General features: G+C 41.0%; 1 long non-coding RNA gene across 2 annotated transcripts in view; it reads right to left on the reverse strand.

Moving 5' to 3' along the window:
* The window catches only part of LOC135199310 (uncharacterized), a 252,450-nt gene extending 243,597 nt beyond the window's left edge, over positions 1-8,853 (reverse strand). For both annotated transcript variants that reach the window (XR_010311050.1, XR_010311049.1), the window contains exon 1: positions 8,107-8,853. This is a non-coding gene — a long non-coding RNA (uncharacterized LOC135199310). The remainder of the gene's footprint in view (positions 1-8,106) is intronic.
* Positions 8,854-9,285: the final 432 nt, after the last annotated feature.

The raw sequence follows: 9,285 nt of genomic DNA on the forward strand, positions 1-9,285 counted from the left end.
TCCCGATCACCTGTTCCTAACATGAGGGTTCGCGCTAAATTGAAAAAGAGTTATCCCCCAAACTCCTTTCAAACCTCAAAAAAAAATCACTGAGTTAAAATAAATTCAACTCATTATTAAAGGATCAGTGTCGGCTCCTTATCCCAGCAACGTATCCGCTGATACGTATAACCCAAGAGAGAAGGATCTCTCGTAGGTTAAACTTGAAGTCCTTCGTGTAATGAGCAGTCAACACATAGTTGCATCTCTCATGTTAAAGCTAATATGTCTTCCTGACATATTGTTACGAAAAGAACAAGAATTTGCAAAAGCTCGCACTTCAAGAGCTTTTAAATTCTCAGCTGTTTGAAGGTATCCTCAAGTCACTTATGAAGTGCTTTAGAGATCACCATTGTTTCAAAGAAGACTAGGACTTTCTTTGAACTGGATCTCATCTGGATGAAGCCTAGCGCCTGGCTTGCGCCTGGCTGGCGCGAGGAGTATCCTGTTTGGAATACTCCTGGCGCCTGACAGTCGTAAAACACTTCGAATTACTCCTGACGTCTCTGGAAGGCGCATCTCGCTCCAAATACTCCTAGCGCCTGTTGGCGGAGTATTAAGCTCTGAATACTCCTGGCGCTTGGTAGGCACATCGCGCTTCGAATACTCCTGGCGCCTGGTAGGAGTAAAAAGTCTAGAATACCCTCCTGGCTCCTGGGAGGAGTAGGGTCCAGAGTACTCAAAGGCGCCTGGGAGGAGTATCGAGGTCAGAGTACTCAAGGCGCCTGGCAGGAGTATCTCTTCCCGAATACTCCTGACCTATGGAAGGCGCATCTCGCTCCAAATACTCCTGGCGCCTGTTAGGAGTATTAAGCTCAGAATACTCCTGGCGCTTGGTAGGAGTAAAAAGTCTAGAATACTCCTGGCTCCTGGGAGGAGTATCGAGGTCAGAGTACTCAAGGGCCTGGGTAGTATCTCTCCCGAATTACTCATGACCTATGGAAGCGCATCTAGTCCGGAATTATCCTGTGGTTGGTAGGAGTATCGCTCATGGAATGCGCCTTTCGAATGGCAAGTATATTGCGCTTAGCGGGCGCTATACTCCTATCAGGAGTTCTCTCTTCTCCAGTTGGCTCTTGTTGCTTGGATGAAGATCTGGGCCTAGAACGATCTACAGTAAAGCCAGGCTCTTTGCGCCTACTTGGCGCCTGGCTCCTAGTTGGCGCCAGACGCTTGGCAGGAGTTTACTTCCTTTCCCACGTCTCGCCTGCCTAACGCATCGCTCCCCCCACCCCAGAGATGGCCGCTTGTGCGACAACTCCCCTGTAGGGTTCGTCGCGCCCGACAGGAGATCGGTATTTGGATCTCTTAATCGGAAGCCTGTCATCCTTTTTACGAGTAGGCTCTTTAGAAAGTACTCCTACCAAAGACGCTAATTGCTCCTGCACATTCATCAAAATTTAGTCCGTTACATCCAGTAGACGATAGGAAACCTCAAAAGTCCGAGAGACAAGTCTTGCCTCCGAGGAGGATCCTTATTGCATACTTCCGTTGCCTAACCGAGTTCTCCTCCTACATGTTGATGAGTTTTCTCGTTGCAGAAGCTTCCCTATCCTTGCCCGAAGGAAGGGAAGGAGGGAACCTGAATTTTTAAAGAGATCTGAGCTGAAATTGTAGGACTCCTGATTTCTAGCTCTTGAATGTATCTCTCTGAACCTTTTGGGAAGTAATTTGAGCCCTCCTCGCGTTCCAAAGACTCTGTCAGTAAACGTTTAAACCTTGTCTTCTTTCTGTAGATGACAATGTCACTACATTACCCGGACAACGAAACCTCTATCTGACAGCGTTGATCCAGGAATAAAAGGGCGTTTAGTTCTTTTGCCAAACATACTATGCTGGCCAGAAACCCAAGTTGCCGAGTCTTCTTCATAGAATTTTGATTCCAGATTCTAAAGCCCAAATTTCACTTGTTCTTTTGATCGTTTAGGACCAAGAGAAACATTTGATTAGGAGCAGTTCCATCTTGTCGGAACACGGAATCTGAGGCCCAAATTAGGATCCCATTCTAAATATAAGATCTCTTACTCTTATCGTATAGAGGTATTGTATAAGAATCCCGAAGATCTTAATTCTCTACCATCTCTAATATTCTTTGTCTAGACAGAGTATATCTTTTTACTGTGTTCATTGATAGCATAAAATACCAAGGTGATTCTTCCCTCTGAAAGGGAAGAAAACCATTATGTGGTTGCACAGAGGTATCGGAATAGGACAGTTTTCCCCCTTTCTATCTAGCACGATCTGCAGCAACTCTATGTCTTTAACATATTTAAAGGAATTATCAAGCTTCCCTTGAAAAATCCTCTCATTCATATTTACTTCTGGTCAGTTCTGCACGCAGACAGACTCAGAGTGAATAGGTGATTGGTTTTTCAGGTCCAATATTTATAATAGATTCCGATAAAATCTCTACTCTCTTAGAAAAACCTTCCGACACATGCTGAAAGAAGAACGTGACCTCTGTGAATCCAACCTTTTTATTGCCAAAATGATGCATTCATCTTCTTCCTTTGACGCCCATTTATTTTAATATGTGTTAAGAATATATATAACTAGGGGAAAAAGACTAAAGTTTATTCCCCTATTTAAATTAAAGATGGCGTATCTTGCTACCTCTCTTGTTTCGAGGAAAAGGAAGCAATCTATAAGAAGCTCGTTCATCTTCTGCCTTGCGAAGAGATCTGTGAATACTTTCCGCAGGGTCTGACAACTCTTTCCAATACATGTTAAATCGTGCTCTGCCGAATTAAAATCCTTTATAATCCCGTCACATTGTGGTAAACAGCATTCATCTAGGAAACTCTTGTAAGGATAGTAGGAACGCTGTAATTAACCACCGTTATCTTAAGGTGAATTTCCTACTACATTTTTTCCTCGCTGAGGCAGAGAGATATCCTTACAAAACGCAATCCATGTATTCATGTTTGCCTAAAAAAAAAAAAAAAAAAAAAAAAAAAAAAAAAAAAAAAAAAAAAAAAAAAAAATCCCCTCAATTCGTGGTTAAGTCCCTGATTGTATGGGGAATATACGGTGAAGCATTCGATCCCTTAGGAGAGAAAGATGTAACCAACCGTTCACGACCGAGAACCGGATGGTACTAAGATTGGCTGACAATTACAGCCGTCTCGTTCACTGCCTGGCTGCATTCATTCTGAGTTGCCAGTTACTCCCTTCAATGAATGGATATAATAAAATTATTCTCGAGTCTAAGAAAGCTCACAATAATGCAAATTTGAAGCCAAACAAACCTTTGCGTTTTTAAATACCGAAGCTGAGTAGGTATTGTCGTAACGAACCTTTTTAAGCGAAGTCCTTACTAGGAAAATCCTGTAAGGATATAGATAATTCCGTAGCGAACCAGAAAGGCAACTATGGTATGCGTATATGACTTGTCATTCAGTAGTCGTATACAGCAAGCCTTCTACGACACTCTTTCCTTTCCGACATGCAGAGAAAGAATGGAAATCTTACTCTCTTCGTTCATTTCGTCAATAATCCCGAATGAGTATTTAGTCGAAAGAGATCGCAAATGACAACCGAGGATCGAAGAGAATTCTCTTCAGCTTTTATTATCTTGGAGATAAGTCCGTATTTTACGCCTTTCTTATCTGGAAGAGCCTCTAATCAATGAATGAGAGCTCGTACGAATCTTGTTCAACTTCCAAACGATTGCCCCTCTTTCTGTAAATGGTTGGTTGCATTATTTTTTAGAAGGAGGATGATTTTAATATCCTCTTACTAATACTGAACTAATTCTCACAATTCTGCTCTATCTTCCATTCCTCAAGTTGGGACAAGATTGAGCAACCGGAGGAGAGCGCTTCCTTTCGAAAGGTGAAAGGGCTTTTAGCAGTACCGACTGTAACTGACAAGGGCTACGGCAGCCACTGTGCTAACATCTTGCGTTCCCTGCCTGGAGGAAAAAGCCGAGCTTGCTCTTGCCTTTATTGCATTAAGACGATCCTGACAAGGGCAACGGCCGCCTGTGCGACAACTCCCATCCCTATCAGGAGAAGCCTCGAATGTCTTTCACCTTTCGCCTGGAGGACTCTTGGCGGTTGTCAGGCTCTTCTTGTAGGAGAAAGTGCCTGGCGCTAAGCAGGAGTATCTTGCCTAGAATACTCCTGGCGCCTGGGAGGAGTATCGCGATCGGAATACTCCTCGGCCTCGGAATACTCCTCGGCCTCGGAATACTCCTGGCGCCTGGCAGGAGTATCGCGCTCCGAATACTCCTGGCGCCTGGGAGGAGTATCGTGCTCGGAATACTCCTGGCGCTGGCAGAAGTATCGCTTTCCTAGGAGGAGTATCGTGATCGGAATACTCCTCGGCGCCTGGGTAGGAGTATCACGTTCCGAATACTCCTGGCACCTGGGAGGAGTATCGTGCTCGTCGGAATACTCCTGGTGCTTGGCAGGAGTATCGCGTTCCGAATACTCCTGGCGCCTGGGAGGAGTATCGTGATCGGAACACTCCTGGATCCTAGCAGACGTATCGCCCTTGGAAAGTTTTCTTGTTGGAAAGTTCCGAGCATCTGAAAGGCGATCCTCGCCTGGAAAGTTCTGTACGTCTGGAAGGTTATTCGAAACTGGAATCTTCCGCCTTCTGGAAGGTTCCGCTTGTGCGGAAGGTTCTGTGTGCGGAAGGTTCCGATCTCTTGTACATTTGTTCTTGCTTAGAATTCGACAATACTTCCATTTTCGACATAGCCCTCCCTTTCTTCTTGAATTAATGGAACGGATCTTCCGATTTCCGATGAAGATCCTGGTTCATAGTGCTTCAGGCGCTTTGCGCCTATATTCAGGCCCTTCAGGTGCTTTGCGCCTCGTTTCAGGCGCTTTGCGCCTTGTTTCAGACGCTTTAGGCGCATTGAGCCTCGTTACCGGAGCTTCATGCCCAAGGAGCTAGAAGCTTAAAAGTTATATATATGTATATGTGAACTCACTAAACGAGATCCATAAAATTCATTCGATCAACAAATATTCTTTAATATCTAATTCGTTCTTCTCAGAATAGATATATTTTCATATACATGTACCGATGAGGAATTTATTGAAATAACTATTTCAAACCCCCATGGGATAGAGCTCCCCCCCCCGTCCAACCGTACGGGGGGACGAACCCGGATAGGGCAATGCCTCTACCGCAACTGTTATCGAATGATGTCTTCCTTTCTTCGTCTCTTCTGAGGTTCCGATAGCCAGACGAGATTATCTTGCATCTTCATTTAATCTACGCCGTTGAATGTTTCTTCTCCTTATTCGTCAAAACGATAATAATAAGGGGAACACATTGAATTAGGATGCCTTTCCAATGGCTATCCCTGCAGTCTGGGACGTCCTACAGAACCTGCCGAGGGGACGCCTGATCGGTGGGGGTTATCCATAACCTCCGTACGGCTTTCGACATTCCTTCTCCTCTGGGCCTGTGAGCTTGGAAGAGGTCTAGGCCTGGGAGCGAGACAGAGCCGATCAGACGCACCCTCTATTGCAATGGGGAACACTATAATCACTTCTTACCTGTAATAGCTCGTATCTTGAGCTACATTCCTTTATCTTCAAATTGCAAATGAATTTGTAGTTTCTGTGAAGTAAGAAGGTGATGAGGAAACAACACTACTAGTACTGTTAATATTCTAACTGCTTGTCAGAACGAGGGCTATTAAAGCTTCTAAAGAAAGCATATCTAGTTCTATGTTTTTCTGACTTCCTCAAATAGGAAGTTACCTTATTTTCCTCAATCAAATTCTAACATTTATTACACTTTATCAATGAATAAATATATTTCCCTTTCTTGCAAACTAAGTAATTGTCTACCGAAAACTTCGGTAGTTACACATCCTCTATTCTTTGAAAACTTCGAAGTTAATTCAATAAAAGTTATTAAAAAGTTATTAAAAACGTATGCCAAACCACCGATCCAGTACTTCCCTGTAAAAGTCGGCCAGAAGATCGATGGCGATGAAACACGAAAATCAAATCAGGAGGGAAAGTAAACATATGTTTACCTTCCCAGCGACAGAGAGAATCTGATTAGAAAACGGGGATGGTTCCTAGTCCTGCCACCCATCGGCAGGCCGTAGATCACCTGACCTACCTGTAGTTTGTGTGCCGCGAAATTCGAATTTCTGTCGGGGGGACGACGGAGTCGATAGCTATGTATATATCTGACAGGTAAGTTGAATGTATGAAATTAGCCGTTATATAAAGTTTTATATATGGCAATGTGCGCAATTTCATGCACAATACAACTAAAAACAACCCATGGTTGTAGCTTTTATCAGTTTTGAGATATTTTCATATAAATAACGATAATTGCCAAAATTTCAACCTTCGGTCAACTTTGACTACCGAAATGGTCGAAAAACGCAATTGTAAGCTACAACGCTTATATTCTAGTAATATTCAAGCATTTACCTTCATTTTGCAACAAATTGGAAGTCTCTAGCACAATATTTCTATTTATGGTGAATTTATGAAAAAAATAACATTTTCTTTACGTCCGCGGTAACTCTTCCGAAAAAATCATACGTGCGATTGTGGTAATGTTTGCACCATTTTAAATTAGCCGTTACATAAAGTTTTATATATGAAAATGTGTGCAATTTCATGTAGAATACAACAACAAATAATTGAAGGTTGTAGCTTTGCTCATTTTTGAAATATTTGCATATAAATCACGATAAATAGAAAAAAAACCCCATGTTCGGTCAACTTTGACTCTACCGAATTGGTCAAAAAACGCAATTGTAAGCTAAAACTCTTACAGTCTAGTAATATTCAGTCATTTATCTTCATCTTGAAACAAATTCGAAGTCTCTCGCAAAATATTTAGATTTATGGTGAATTTTTTAAAAAATCTTTCCTTCCCTCCACGCGCGGATTCTCCGCCACAAATCTCCGAAATACGCACGTCCCATTCTCGGAATATTTGCTCCGTTTCATATTAGGCATTTCATAGAGTTTTATATATGAAAATGTGCACAATTTCATGTAGAATAAAACGAAAAATATTTGAGGTTGTAGCTTTTCTTATTTCCGAAATAATTGCATATAAAAAATATATATATAAAAAAATTAGACATTCGGTCAACTTTAACTCGTCAGATATGGTCGAAAACTGCAATTGTAAGCTAATACTCTTACAGTATAGTAATATTCAATCACTTTTCTTCATTTTGAAAGAAATTGGAAGTCTCTAGGACAACATTTAGATTTATGGTGAATTTTTGAAAAAAATATTTGTTTACGTCCGCGCGTTACGAATTCGTGCATTATTTTGTGATAATATTTTCTCTGTGTTGCTTTTATCGTTTTACAATGTATATACCAAAATGATCGCAATTTAGTGTACATTACAACGAAAAAAAAATAACTTGTTACCTTTAACCGTTTTGCGCACAGCGCGATTTGAATACAATTATATATGAAATTTTGTTTTTGCACTATCATATATCGCATTATTTATATATGATAATGATAATTTTTTTTCATTTCTGATGGTTGCATACTAAACTTCAGGCAATGAAAAAAAAAAAGGAGCCAAAAATGAACTCTTAATCTTGAAAACTAAGCGCGCTGTGATTTTTTGAAAAAAATATTTATTCCGCTTCCGCGCTCACTCTGAAACCCCTCCGGCACACGGGAGACAATTTTTTATTTACCGCTCCGGCGTATGAGGGTTAATTGACTGCCTTTAGCTGTCGTACCAACAATAACTAGTACGAAAAACCACCATAAATTAAGAAATGGATGTAGTACCCATAAAACATCCTTTGGCACTTGAAGACATTGAAACATCTCTCAACTTGGAAGCATCCATCACTCTCAGTGACACTGACAGGAGTTGACAGACCTCATACAAATTCTGCACAGGACTGAAAATTAACCACTTGGTAGATAGAATGTGGTGCATAGTATACAATACCAATGAATCAGAATGAATTAATTCATATTACTCTTGAGGATATTCAGTGTCCAGTTACCCACATAATGACAACAGAGGCTAACATCAAAAATACCCTGGAAGTAATTCTTGGTTAACAAAAGAAACAGGGATTGCATAAATTACCTGGTTATCAATCAAACATGCTGAAACGGCCTCTCTGTAATTAAGAGATTGTCTCATGGGGAGACTGGGCTTATTACGTGGGCTCTGCCGAACACTGGACCTAGTTTTGCAACCTTGGCTGGCCACCCCTGCAAGCCAGCCTGCAAAAGTTAAAATTAGTTCAGACATCTAATAAAAACTAATTTCTTTTGGTAAAAATCTACAGCAATCTATTAACTCATGGTAAAAATCTACAGCAATCTATTGACTCATGACACCAGTAAGCCTAACCTGCTACTTCCTCAAAGCAATGGTAACTATAACCAAAACCTCACATCTGACACATGATGACGACACTTCACTGGCCTAATCTGAGATTAAGTCAAACCATCCTCCTCCTCCCACTTTGTATTTTGTTATACTAATCCTTCTACAGACACAGAAATGTGAATAGTTTCATGGTTGCTAATCCATAGAGATATTTGAAACAATGGGAAATATAATCTCGTTTTCATGTAACACAGTCAGAGCCATCTGAAGGCACGAACATTTTCATGCGTATGTCTGCTGCACTATGAAACAAATGTTAGGAGAGGGTGGAAAGTCAGATGGGAGACAATATGAACAGAGGTACACTGCAAAAGGACTGAAAGAGGTTGCAGCTTGGGGTCGGAGGGAGACTGCAGCAAAGAAGTTGAAATTAATGTCTATAGTGCACCACGTGAGGTGCACTGACAGCACTACTTTTCTACAGGGCACTGCACTATAAGTAACACAACCTTACATACCTATCCAGTTACACGAGACATAATGCAGATATCATACCACCCCCAAGACAGTAATTACAACTTATAAAGGATCAAAATACTTTTCTAAATAAAGTTTCTAGGATACAAAGTTAATTAACCATATGAGTAAACTCCAGGTAGAAATTAAAAACCCTTCAACACTGGTAACAAGTCCCAGGTAGTATATTCAAGTTTTACATAAATTTCAAAGCTGAAAATAGATATTCACTATTGCACCAATGCTAAGACTATTTAATATTTATATAATAATATCAGTACTAACCTAACCATACCAGCTGGTTGCATGGTTTCATATTACATAGGTATACAAGCCTAGAGATATTGCTTTAGTGCATAACCGGTAACAGTTCTCAACACATGGACATAACCTCACAGCTGGCATAGTCAGGCA

Source organism: Macrobrachium nipponense, chromosome 25, assembly GCF_015104395.2.
Source record: "Macrobrachium nipponense isolate FS-2020 chromosome 25, ASM1510439v2, whole genome shotgun sequence".
Classification (NCBI taxonomy): domain Eukaryota; kingdom Metazoa; phylum Arthropoda; class Malacostraca; order Decapoda; family Palaemonidae; genus Macrobrachium; species Macrobrachium nipponense.